Raw genomic sequence first — 12,033 nt, 5'->3', positions numbered from 1 at the left:
GTTGAACTGTTCAATAGTTGAGTAGTTTCAATGGTTAAATGATTTAATGGTGTATTATTGCAGTGAGGACTTTTATTTTGAAACAGTTGTGGACAGAGGAAACAGTTAACAGGATATGTAGTCTTCAGAGAGATTGTATGCTTATAGCCAGAGAAACTGACAGTTGATACAGGTGTAATCAATTTAACTGGCTAGTCTTAAGAGAGTCAGAGTGTATATGTTTGAAGCCTGAAGGCCCGATCAGATTACAGGCGGCATGCGCTATGAAACCCATTCATTTCAATGGGTTGAGAGCGCAAAAGCGGCTCTGCCGCTAAGCGCAGCAAAGCGCAGCGCCGGCGGCATTTTGCCGCTTTGCCGCTGTTGCGCGTACCGCGGTCAAAGTTGAAATAATTGAACTTTGACCGCGGCGCGCTGTAAGTGAATGGTCTTTTGCGCGGAGCCCAGCAGTAACCATAGAAATAGGAGCGGTAACAGCAACAAAAATCGTACAATGTTATCTCAACCAAGAGCAACCTAGCGGTGAGCGCAGCGCATGCCGTCTACAATGTGATCGGGCCTTGAGACAGAGTAAATAATTTAAAAGTTGAATGTAGTCTAATTAATGTTGATAGACAGAGAGTTTAATGGATGTTGATAGACAGTTTAATGGGTGGATGAGTGAATGGTCTGAAGAAGATGAATGGATAGAAAGTTGGATGGAATGTGCCTTATATTCTTGTAGAATGGAGAGACACAGCTCTCTACTGAGAGTAGTGGATACAGATACAGGTGTAATCAATTTAACTGGCTAGTCTTAAGAGAGCCTGAGACAGAGTAGATTGTTTAAAAGTTGAATGTAGATCGTCTAATTGATGTTGATAGGCAGACTGTTTAGAATGGGTGGATGAGTGAATGGTTTGAAGAAGATGAATGGATAGAAAGTTGGATGGAATTAGGAAGACTTAAGTTGATACAGTTGATACAGGGGAACAGAAAATGTAGTCTCAAGAGAGCCAGTGTATGTTAAAGCCTGAGAGAGAGAGAGAGCTGCTGCACCTGGACTGGCCACCTGGCGTACGATTCTAATTGCTGCCGTGATGTCATAAAGGGTAATGTTAAGTCTATGGGGAAATAGCTCAATGTTAAATCTATGGGGAAATCGTTTTTTAATTAATAGTTTAAAAAGTATAAAAGTTACAAAGTTGAAAAGTCATAGCACACATGTCATAAGTAAGACCTACGTAACGCAGTTTGAATGAAGTTTCTACGTTAAACGGTTCAAGCTGATTTGCGTGCGTTAGAAGAATAACTAGAAATGCAATTCCAAGGAATTACCAGTGCATGAAAATGCAAAAATAGATAGATAATGTAGATATGGTTACTAAGGTGTAGCTAGGGTAAACATGGTGGTTGCATAGTTTACAGAGAGTTGATAGTGTGAAGGTAGACAGTTTAAAGATGAAACATTCCAGCTCTAACTTAATTAATGATTTCTATTCATGTTAAAATGTTGATTAGCTAACTTATGTAATGATTTCTAGCAGTTACGCTAAAAATGCTAATTACGCTAGCAATGCTAACCAGGTTGATTAGCTAACTTAACCGATGATTTCTAGCAGTAATGCTAAAAATGCTAACTATGCTAACAATGCTAAATTTGCTAATAATGCTAACCAGGTTGATTAGCTAACTTGGTTGATGATTTTTTGCAGTTATGCTAAAAATGCTACCTATGCTAACAATGCTAACTATGCTAACCATGCTAACTAGCTAACTTGCTAGTGAGGACTTTTATTTTGAAACATTTGTTGCTAGGGTATCCATGGTGGCCACTATCAAGAAACAAGAAGTTACTGCAGTATAATCATGTTGGTTGCTATGGAAACGGTCATAAACACTTAATTTTAATGGTTGCTATGTTGGTTGCTAGGTACATGGAGGTTTCATGTAGTTGACTGGAGGCATAGTGGATGATAACTGACAGTTGGAATGGTTGAACAGTTCAATAGTTGAGTAGTTTCAATGGTTAAATGATTTAATGGTGTATTATTGCAGTGAGGACTTTTATTTTGAAACAGTTGTGGACAGAGGAAACAGTTAACAGGATATGTAGTCTTCAGAGAGATTGTATGCTTATAGCCAGAGAAACTGACAGTTGATACAGGTGTAATCAATTTAACTGGCTAGTCTTAAGAGAGTCAGAGTGTATATGTTTGAAGCCTGAAGGCCCGATCAGATTACAGGCGGCATGCGCTATGAAACCCATTCATTTCAATGGGTTGAGAGCGCAAAAGCGGCTCTGCCGCTAAGCGCAGCAAAGCGCAGCGCCGGCGGCATTTTGCCGCTTTGCCGCTGTTGCGCGTACCGCGGTCAAAGTTGAAATAATTGAACTTTGACCGCGGCGCGCTGTAAGTGAATGGTCTTTTGCGCGGAGCCCAGCAGTAACCATAGAAATAGGAGCGGTAACAGCAACAAAAATCGTACAATGTTATCTCAACCAAGAGCAACCTAGCGGTGAGCGCAGCGCATGCCGTCTACAATGTGATCGGGCCTTGAGACAGAGTAAATAATTTAAAAGTTGAATGTAGTCTAATTAATGTTGATAGACAGAGAGTTTAATGGATGTTGATAGACAGTTTAATGGGTGGATGAGTGAATGGTCTGAAGAAGATGAATGGATAGAAAGTTGGATGGAATGTCCCAGCAAACAATTAACGTTCTGCTAACTTTCACTAACGTTAGCTTTTGGTTCCCCTATGGTTCGTTTTTCAGCAACCTACTAATAACGTTTAGAGAACGTTATCTCCAGGTTGTCAAAACAAATAACGTTCCCCTAACGTTTTTACAACTAAAGAAAAAAACGTTATATTCTGGTTGAATCCCAGCAAGCAAATAACGTTAGCCGCTGGTTCTCCTGTGGTTAGTTTATCAGTAACCTTCTAATACCCTGGAGAGAACGTTAGCTCCAGGTTATCAAAGTTTCCCGAACGTTATTACAACTAAAGAAAAAAACGTTATATTCTGGTTGCATTTCTCTTTTCACACAACGTTGCTACTTAGTTGTTTTTAGGTATCTTATTTGTATAACCATATCGGTATTCTCTGGTTATGTGCGTGGGGTTGATTGATGAAAATCGCCCCAGAGTTTCTATGAGTTTCCAATTGAACACGGCCAGCAGCCACACTGCAAAGTCGGAATAATTTGTTGCAAAATCGACATATAGCCCTATTCTATTCTCCCCCCCTCTGTTGGATTGATATTCGGCCGACCAAAGCCAGCCCGTCAGCTAAAGGGACCAGCGCGAGAAGCTAGGTTGAGAAACTTTCATTTCCGTGAGTTCTGGGGTGTTGGTGTTTTAGCAGACTCAACCTCGCTAACTTTAAGACATTTGGATAACACAGAGATAAAGTTACTCACGTAGGCTGGCTGTATGGTATCGATCACATTCTTCACATCGTTCTCCATGCACTTGTTCCATTAAGTCCAACAGGCTTTTAAAAAACACTGTACAGGGTAAACCGGGTGGAAGAGCTAGCTAGCCATAGTCCCAGGCAGGCACACAACGATTTCATGCTAACTAATCTGACGAATAGTTTTGGATTAATCCATAATCGATTAGAGTGGCACCTGAAATGCATTCATGTTTTTAAAGCTTTATTTGTTATGAAAATATGATGATGAGGACTCCAATGAATTATTTCTCAAACGTTGAGACTGCATCTTAAACAGCACTGTTCCCGGGGGAGAATTGTTTTATATTAACACGTAGTCCAAGTTATAGCCTATGTTACTGTGCTGTTCACTCAGCCTATCCCACAATTCCCAGTCCCAATTTAAAACAAAATAAACCAAAATCCATCATAATTCTGAACCGAGGACTTTTAATGGCATACGATGCAATAAAAACAGCCAGTTTTGAATGTTGAAACAGTGTGTTAGGCTAGCGCCTGCTCTGCTTATGTTTTGATCTGACTAATCGTTTATTATAGGAAAAGACACCGTAGACAAGAAAGTATTAGACCTAACCGCATTTAAATACTTAGCTGACACCTCGACATGTTAACGGGTCGTATTCGTCGCAGTTCAGCAAGCAGCTAATGGTAAGTGAAGATTCATATATATACTAGTCATTGCCTTAGCCATCAAAGACGTTCGCTCTCCCAGGTTACAGATAGGCTGTCGTCGCAGACGACGAGAGTGCAGCGAGCCATATCAAGGATGTCACAATAATTCTACATATTTTTTTCCCCCTTTACACTTTGTTGCTGGGAGGTTAGGGGAACGTTAATGCAACCAAATATAGTAAAGTTCCCTAAAGGGTAGGAGAACGTTCTGCTAACCAAAATAAACAACCAGAAAAAAACGTAGTATTTTCGTCAAGAAAACTTTCCTGGGGAACCTTGTGGCAACTTTCGCAACTTTCAGGCAACGTTTTCCTAACCAGGAAAAAAACGTTCTAAAAACGTTCTCCTAACCAGAAATTGTTAGCTGGGGTGCCTTATATTCTTGTAGAATGGAGAGACACAGCTCTCTACTGAGAGTAGTGGATACAGATACAGGTGTAATCAATTTAACTGGCTAGTCTTAAGAGAGCCTGAGACAGAGTAGATTGTTTAAAAGTTGAATGTAGATCGTCTAATTGATGTTGATAGGCAGACTGTTTAGAATGGGTGGATGAGTGAATGGTTTGAAGAAGATGAATGGATAGAAAGTTGGATGGAATTAGGAAGACTTAAGTTGATACAGTTGATACAGGGGAACAGAAAATGTAGTCTCAAGAGAGCCAGTGTATGTTAAAGCCTGAGAGAGAGAGAGAGCTGCTGCACCTGGACTGGCCACCTGGCGTACGATTCTAATTGCTGCCGTGATGTCATAAAGGGTAATGTTAAGTCTATGGGGAAATAGCTCAATGTTAAATCTATGGGGAAATCGTTTTTTAATTAATAGTTTAAAAAGTATAAAAGTTACAAAGTTGAAAAGTCATAGCACACATGTCATAAGTAAGACCTACGTAACGCAGTTTGAATGAAGTTTCTACGTTAAACGGTTCAAGCTGATTTGCGTGCGTTAGAAGAATAACTAGAAATGCAATTCCAAGGAATTACCAGTGCATGAAAATGCAAAAATAGATAGATAATGTAGATATGGTTACTAAGGTGTAGCTAGGGTAAACATGGTGGTTGCATAGTTTACAGAGAGTTGATAGTGTGAAGGTAGACAGTTTAAAGATGAAACATTCCAGCTCTAACTTAATTAATGATTTCTATTCATGTTAAAATGTTGATTAGCTAACTTATGTAATGATTTCTAGCAGTTACGCTAAAAATGCTAATTACGCTAGCAATGCTAACCAGGTTGATTAGCTAACTTAACCGATGATTTCTAGCAGTAATGCTAAAAATGCTAACTATGCTAACAATGCTAAATTTGCTAATAATGCTAACCAGGTTGATTAGCTAACTTGGTTGATGATTTTTTGCAGTTATGCTAAAAATGCTACCTATGCTAACAATGTTAACTATGCTAACCATGCTAACTAGCTAACTTGCTAGTGAGGACTTTTATTTTGAAACATTTGTTGCTAGGGTATCCATGGTGGCCACTATCAAGAAACAAGAAGTTACTGCAGTATAATCATGTTGGTTGCTATGGAAACGGTCATAAACACTTAATTTTAATGGTTGCTATGTTGGTTGCTAGGTACATGGAGGTTTCATGTAGTTGACTGGAGGCATAGTGGATGATAACTGACAGTTGGAATGGTTGAACAGTTCAATAGTTGAGTAGTTTCAATGGTTAAATGATTTAATGGTGTATTATTGCAGTGAGGACTTTTATTTTGAAACAGTTGTGGACAGAGGAAACAGTTAACAGGATATGTAGTCTTCAGAGAGATTGTATGCTTATAGCCAGAGAAACTGACAGTTGATACAGGTGTAATCAATTTAACTGGCTAGTCTTAAGAGAGTCAGAGTGTATATGTTTGAAGCCTGAAGGCCCGATCAGATTACAGGCGGCATGCGCTATGAAACCCATTCATTTCAATGGGTTGAGAGCGCAAAAGCGGCTCTGCCGCTAAGCGCAGCAAAGCGCAGCGCCGGCGGCATTTTGCCGCTTTGCCGCTGTTGCGCGTACCGCGGTCAAAGTTGAAATAATTGAACTTTGACCGCGGCGCGCTGTAAGTGAATGGTCTTTTGCGCGGAGCCCAGCAGTAACCATAGAAATAGGAGCGGTAACAGCAACAAAAATCGTACAATGTTATCTCAACCAAGAGCAACCTAGCGGTGAGCGCAGCGCATGCCGTCTACAATGTGATCGGGCCTTGAGACAGAGTAAATAATTTAAAAGTTGAATGTAGTCTAATTAATGTTGATAGACAGAGAGTTTAATGGATGTTGATAGACAGTTTAATGGGTGGATGAGTGAATGGTCTGAAGAAGATGAATGGATAGAAAGTTGGATGGAATGTCCCAGCAAACAATTAACGTTCTGCTAACTTTCACTAACGTTAGCTTTTGGTTCCCCTATGGTTCGTTTTTCAGCAACCTACTAATAACGTTTAGAGAACGTTATCTCCAGGTTGTCAAAACAAATAACGTTCCCCTAACGTTTTTACAACTAAAGAAAAAAACGTTATATTCTGGTTGAATCCCAGCAAGCAAATAACGTTAGCCGCTGGTTCTCCTGTGGTTAGTTTATCAGTAACCTTCTAATACCCTGGAGAGAACGTTAGCTCCAGGTTATCAAAGTTTCCCGAACGTTATTACAACTAAAGAAAAAAACGTTATATTCTGGTTGCATTTCTCTTTTCACACAACGTTGCTACTTAGTTGTTTTTAGGTATCTTATTTGTATAACCATATCGGTATTCTCTGGTTATGTGCGTGGGGTTGATTGATGAAAATCGCCCCAGAGTTTCTATGAGTTTCCAATTGAACACGGCCAGCAGCCACACTGCAAAGTCGGAATAATTTGTTGCAAAATCGACATATAGCCCTATTCTATTCTCCCCCCCTCTGTTGGATTGATATTCGGCCGACCAAAGCCAGCCCGTCAGCTAAAGGGACCAGCGCGAGAAGCTAGGTTGAGAAACTTTCATTTCCGTGAGTTCTGGGGTGTTGGTGTTTTAGCAGACTCAACCTCGCTAACTTTAAGACATTTGGATAACACAGAGATAAAGTTACTCACGTAGGCTGGCTGTATGGTATCGATCACATTCTTCACATCGTTCTCCATGCACTTGTTCCATTAAGTCCAACAGGCTTTTAAAAAACACTGTACAGGGTAAACCGGGTGGAAGAGCTAGCTAGCCATAGTCCCAGGCAGGCACACAACGATTTCATGCTAACTAATCTGACGAATAGTTTTGGATTAATCCATAATCGATTAGAGTGGCACCTGAAATGCATTCATGTTTTTAAAGCTTTATTTGTTATGAAAATATGATGATGAGGACTCCAATGAATTATTTCTCAAACGTTGAGACTGCATCTTAAACAGCACTGTTCCCGGGGGAGAATTGTTTTATATTAACACGTAGTCCAAGTTATAGCCTATGTTACTGTGCTGTTCACTCAGCCTATCCCACAATTCCCAGTCCCAATTTAAAACAAAATAAACCAAAATCCATCATAATTCTGAACCGAGGACTTTTAATGGCATACGATGCAATAAAAACAGCCAGTTTTGAATGTTGAAACAGTGTGTTAGGCTAGCGCCTGCTCTGCTTATGTTTTGATCTGACTAATCGTTTATTATAGGAAAAGACACCGTAGACAAGAAAGTATTAGACCTAACCGCATTTAAATACTTAGCTGACACCTCGACATGTTAACGGGTCGTATTCGTCGCAGTTCAGCAAGCAGCTAATGGTAAGTGAAGATTCATATATATACTAGTCATTGCCTTAGCCATCAAAGACGTTCGCTCTCCCAGGTTACAGATAGGCTGTCGTCGCAGACGACGAGAGTGCAGCGAGCCATATCAAGGATGTCACAATAATTCTACATATTTTTTTCCCCCTTTACACTTTGTTGCTGGGAGGTTAGGGGAACGTTAATGCAACCAAATATAGTAAAGTTCCCTAAAGGGTAGGAGAACGTTCTGCTAACCAAAATAAACAACCAGAAAAAAACGTAGTATTTTCGTCAAGAAAACTTTCCTGGGGAACCTTGTGGCAACTTTCGCAACTTTCAGGCAACGTTTTCCTAACCAGGAAAAAAACGTTCTAAAAACGTTCTCCTAACCAGAAATTGTTAGCTGGGGTGCCTTATATTCTTGTAGAATGGAGAGACACAGCTCTCTACTGAGAGTAGTGGATACAGATACAGGTGTAATCAATTTAACTGGCTAGTCTTAAGAGAGCCTGAGACAGAGTAGATTGTTTAAAAGTTGAATGTAGATCGTCTAATTGATGTTGATAGGCAGACTGTTTAGAATGGGTGGATGAGTGAATGGTTTGAAGAAGATGAATGGATAGAAAGTTGGATGGAATTAGGAAGACTTAAGTTGATACAGTTGATACAGGGGAACAGAAAATGTAGTCTCAAGAGAGCCAGTGTATGTTAAAGCCTGAGAGAGAGAGAGAGCTGCTGCACCTGGACTGGCCACCTGGCGTACGATTCTAATTGCTGCCGTGATGTCATAAAGGGTAATGTTAAGTCTATGGGGAAATAGCTCAATGTTAAATCTATGGGGAAATCGTTTTTTAATTAATAGTTTAAAAAGTATAAAAGTTACAAAGTTGAAAAGTCATAGCACACATGTCATAAGTAAGACCTACGTAACGCAGTTTGAATGAAGTTTCTACGTTAAACGGTTCAAGCTGATTTGCGTGCGTTAGAAGAATAACTAGAAATGCAATTCCAAGGAATTACCAGTGCATGAAAATGCAAAAATAGATAGATAATGTAGATATGGTTACTAAGGTGTAGCTAGGGTAAACATGGTGGTTGCATAGTTTACAGAGAGTTGATAGTGTGAAGGTAGACAGTTTAAAGATGAAACATTCCAGCTCTAACTTAATTAATGATTTCTATTCATGTTAAAATGTTGATTAGCTAACTTATGTAATGATTTCTAGCAGTTACGCTAAAAATGCTAATTACGCTAGCAATGCTAACCAGGTTGATTAGCTAACTTAACCGATGATTTCTAGCAGTAATGCTAAAAATGCTAACTATGCTAACAATGCTAAATTTGCTAACAATGCTAACCAGGTTGATTAGCTAACTTAGTTGATAATTTTTTGCAGTTATGCTAAAAATGCTAACTATGCTAACAATGTTAACTATGCTAACCATGCTAACTAGCTAACTTGCTAGTGAGGACTTTTATTTTGAAACATTTGCTGCTAGGGTATCCATGGTGGCCACTATCAGGAAACAAGAAGTTACTGCAGTATAATCATGTTGGTTGCTATGGAAGCGATCATAAACACTTAATTTTAATGGTTGCTATGTTGGTTGCTAGGTACATGGAGGTTTCATGTAGTTGACTGGAGGCATAGTGGATGATAACTGACAGTTGGAATGGTTGAACAGTTCAATAGTTGAGTAGTTTCAATGGTTAAATGATTTAATAGTGTATTATTGCAGTGAGGAACTTTATTTTGAAACAGTTGTGGACAGAGGAAGTAGTGAAACAGGATCTGTAGTCTTAATGAGATTGTATGCTTAAAGCCTGAGACAGAAGGTGCCTCTCATATAGCGTTTACGCGATCCTCTCTCGCTCCTCACTGATCTACATAAAGAATGATGGAGCGGCAACAATGGGATAGTCTAGCCCCTCTTCTATCTTTCTTTATGTAGATCATTGAGGATCGAGGAGCGAGGGAGGACATATAAACGCTGCTTGAGAGGGACCCACAGTAAATACTTTAAAAGTTGTATGTAGATAGTCTAATTAATGTTGATAGACAGAATGTTTAATGGATGTTGATAGGCAGATTGTTTAATAGATATTGATTGACAGTTTAATGGGTGGATGAGTGAATGGTCTGAAGAAGATGAATGGATAGAAGGTTGGATGGAATGTGCCTTATATTCTTGTTAAGAGAGACACTGATACAGCTCTCTGAGAGTAGTTGACACAGGTGTAATCAATTTAACTGGCAAGTCTTAAGAGAGCCAGAGTGTACTCTTAAAGCCTGAGACAGAGTAAATAATTTAAAAGTTGAATGTAGATAGTCTAATTAATGTTGATAGACAGAGAGTTTAATGGATGTTGATAGACAGATTGTTTAATAGATGTTGATAGACAGTTTAATGGGTGGATGAGTGAATGGTCTGAAGAAGATGAATGGATAGAATGTTGGATGGAATGTGCCTTATATTCTTGTAGAATGGAGAGACACAGCTCTCTACTGAGAGTAGTGGATACAGATACAGGTGTAATCAATTTAACTGGCTAGAGAGCCAGCCTGAGACAGAGTAGATTGTTTAAAAGTTGAATGTAGAGCGTCTAATTGATGTTGATAGGCAGACTGTTTAGAATGGGTGGATGAGTGAATGGTTTGAAGAAGATGAATGGATATAAAGTTGGATGGAATTAGGAGGACTTATTTTGATACTGTTGTGCGCAGAGGATACAGTGGAACATAATATGTAGTCTTCAGAGAGATTGTCTGCTTAAAGCCTGAGAGAAACTGACAGTTGGTGCCCAGGTGGCTGACCAGCTGGGGTAACATTCTAATTGCTGCCGTGATGTCATAATGAGCCATGTTAAGTCTATGGGGAAATGTTTAATAGTTTTTAATTTATAGTTTAAAAAGTATAAAAGTTACAAAGTTGAAAAATACATTGCACAGGTCTCCTTAGTAAGACCTACGTAGCAAAGTTTGAATCAAGTTTCTACGTTAAACGGTTCAAGATGAATTGCGAGCGTTAGAAGAAGTAGTGGAATAACTAGAAATGCAATTCCAAGGAATTACCAGTGCATGAAAATGCAAAAATAGATAGATAATGTAGATATGGTTACTAAGGTGTAGCTAGGGTAAACATGGTGGTTGCATAGTTTACAGAGCGTTGATAGTGTGAAGGTAGACAGTTTAAAGATTAAACATTCCAGTTCTAACTTAACTAATGATTTCTATTCATGTTAAAATGTTGATTAGCTAACTTAGCTAATGATTTCTAGCAGTTACGCTAAAAATGCTAATTATGCTAGCAATGCTAACTTTACTAACAATGCTAACCAGGTTGATTAGCTAACTTAACCGATGATTTCTAGCAGTAATGCTAAAAATGCTAACTATGCTAACAATGCTAAATTTGCTAACAATGCTAACCAGGTTGATTAGCTAACTTGGTTGATGATTTTTTGCAGTTATGCTAAAAATGCTAACAATGCTAACTATGCTAACAATGCTAACTAGCTAACTTGCTAGTGAGGACTTTTATTTTGAAACATTTGTTGCTAGGGTATCCATGGTGGCCACTATCAGGAAACAAGAAGTTACTGCAGTAAAATTATGTTGGTTGCTATGGAAACAGTCATAAACACTTCATTTTAATGGTTGCTATGTTGGTTGCTAGGTACATGGAGGTTTCATGTAGTTGACTGGAGGCATAGTGGATGATAACTGACAGTTGGAATGGTTGAACAGTTCAATAGTTGAGTAGTTTCAATGGTTAAATGATTTAATAGTGTATTATTGCAGTGAGGACCTTTATTTTGAAACAGTTGTGGACAGAGGAAGTAGTGAAACAGGATCTGTAGTCTTAATGAGATTGTATGCTTAAAGCCTGAGACAGAAGGTGCCTCTCATAGCGTTTACGCGTCCTCTCTCGCTCCTCACTGATCTACATAAAGAATGATGGAGCGGCAACAATGGGATAGTCTAGCCCTTCTTCTATCTTTCTTTATGTAGATCATTGAGGATCGAGGAGCGAGGGAGGACATATAAACGCTGCTTGAGAGGGACCCACAGTAAATACTTTAAAAGTTGTATGTAGATAGTCTAATTAATGTTGATAGACAGAATGTTTAATGGATGTTGATAGGCAGATTGTTTAATAGATATTGATTGACAGTTTAATGGGTGGATGAGT

Source organism: Sardina pilchardus, chromosome 16 (genome assembly GCF_963854185.1).
Source record: "Sardina pilchardus chromosome 16, fSarPil1.1, whole genome shotgun sequence".
In the NCBI taxonomy this organism is placed as follows: domain Eukaryota; kingdom Metazoa; phylum Chordata; class Actinopteri; order Clupeiformes; family Clupeidae; genus Sardina; species Sardina pilchardus.
Note: the sequence above shows the minus strand (reverse complement) of the source record.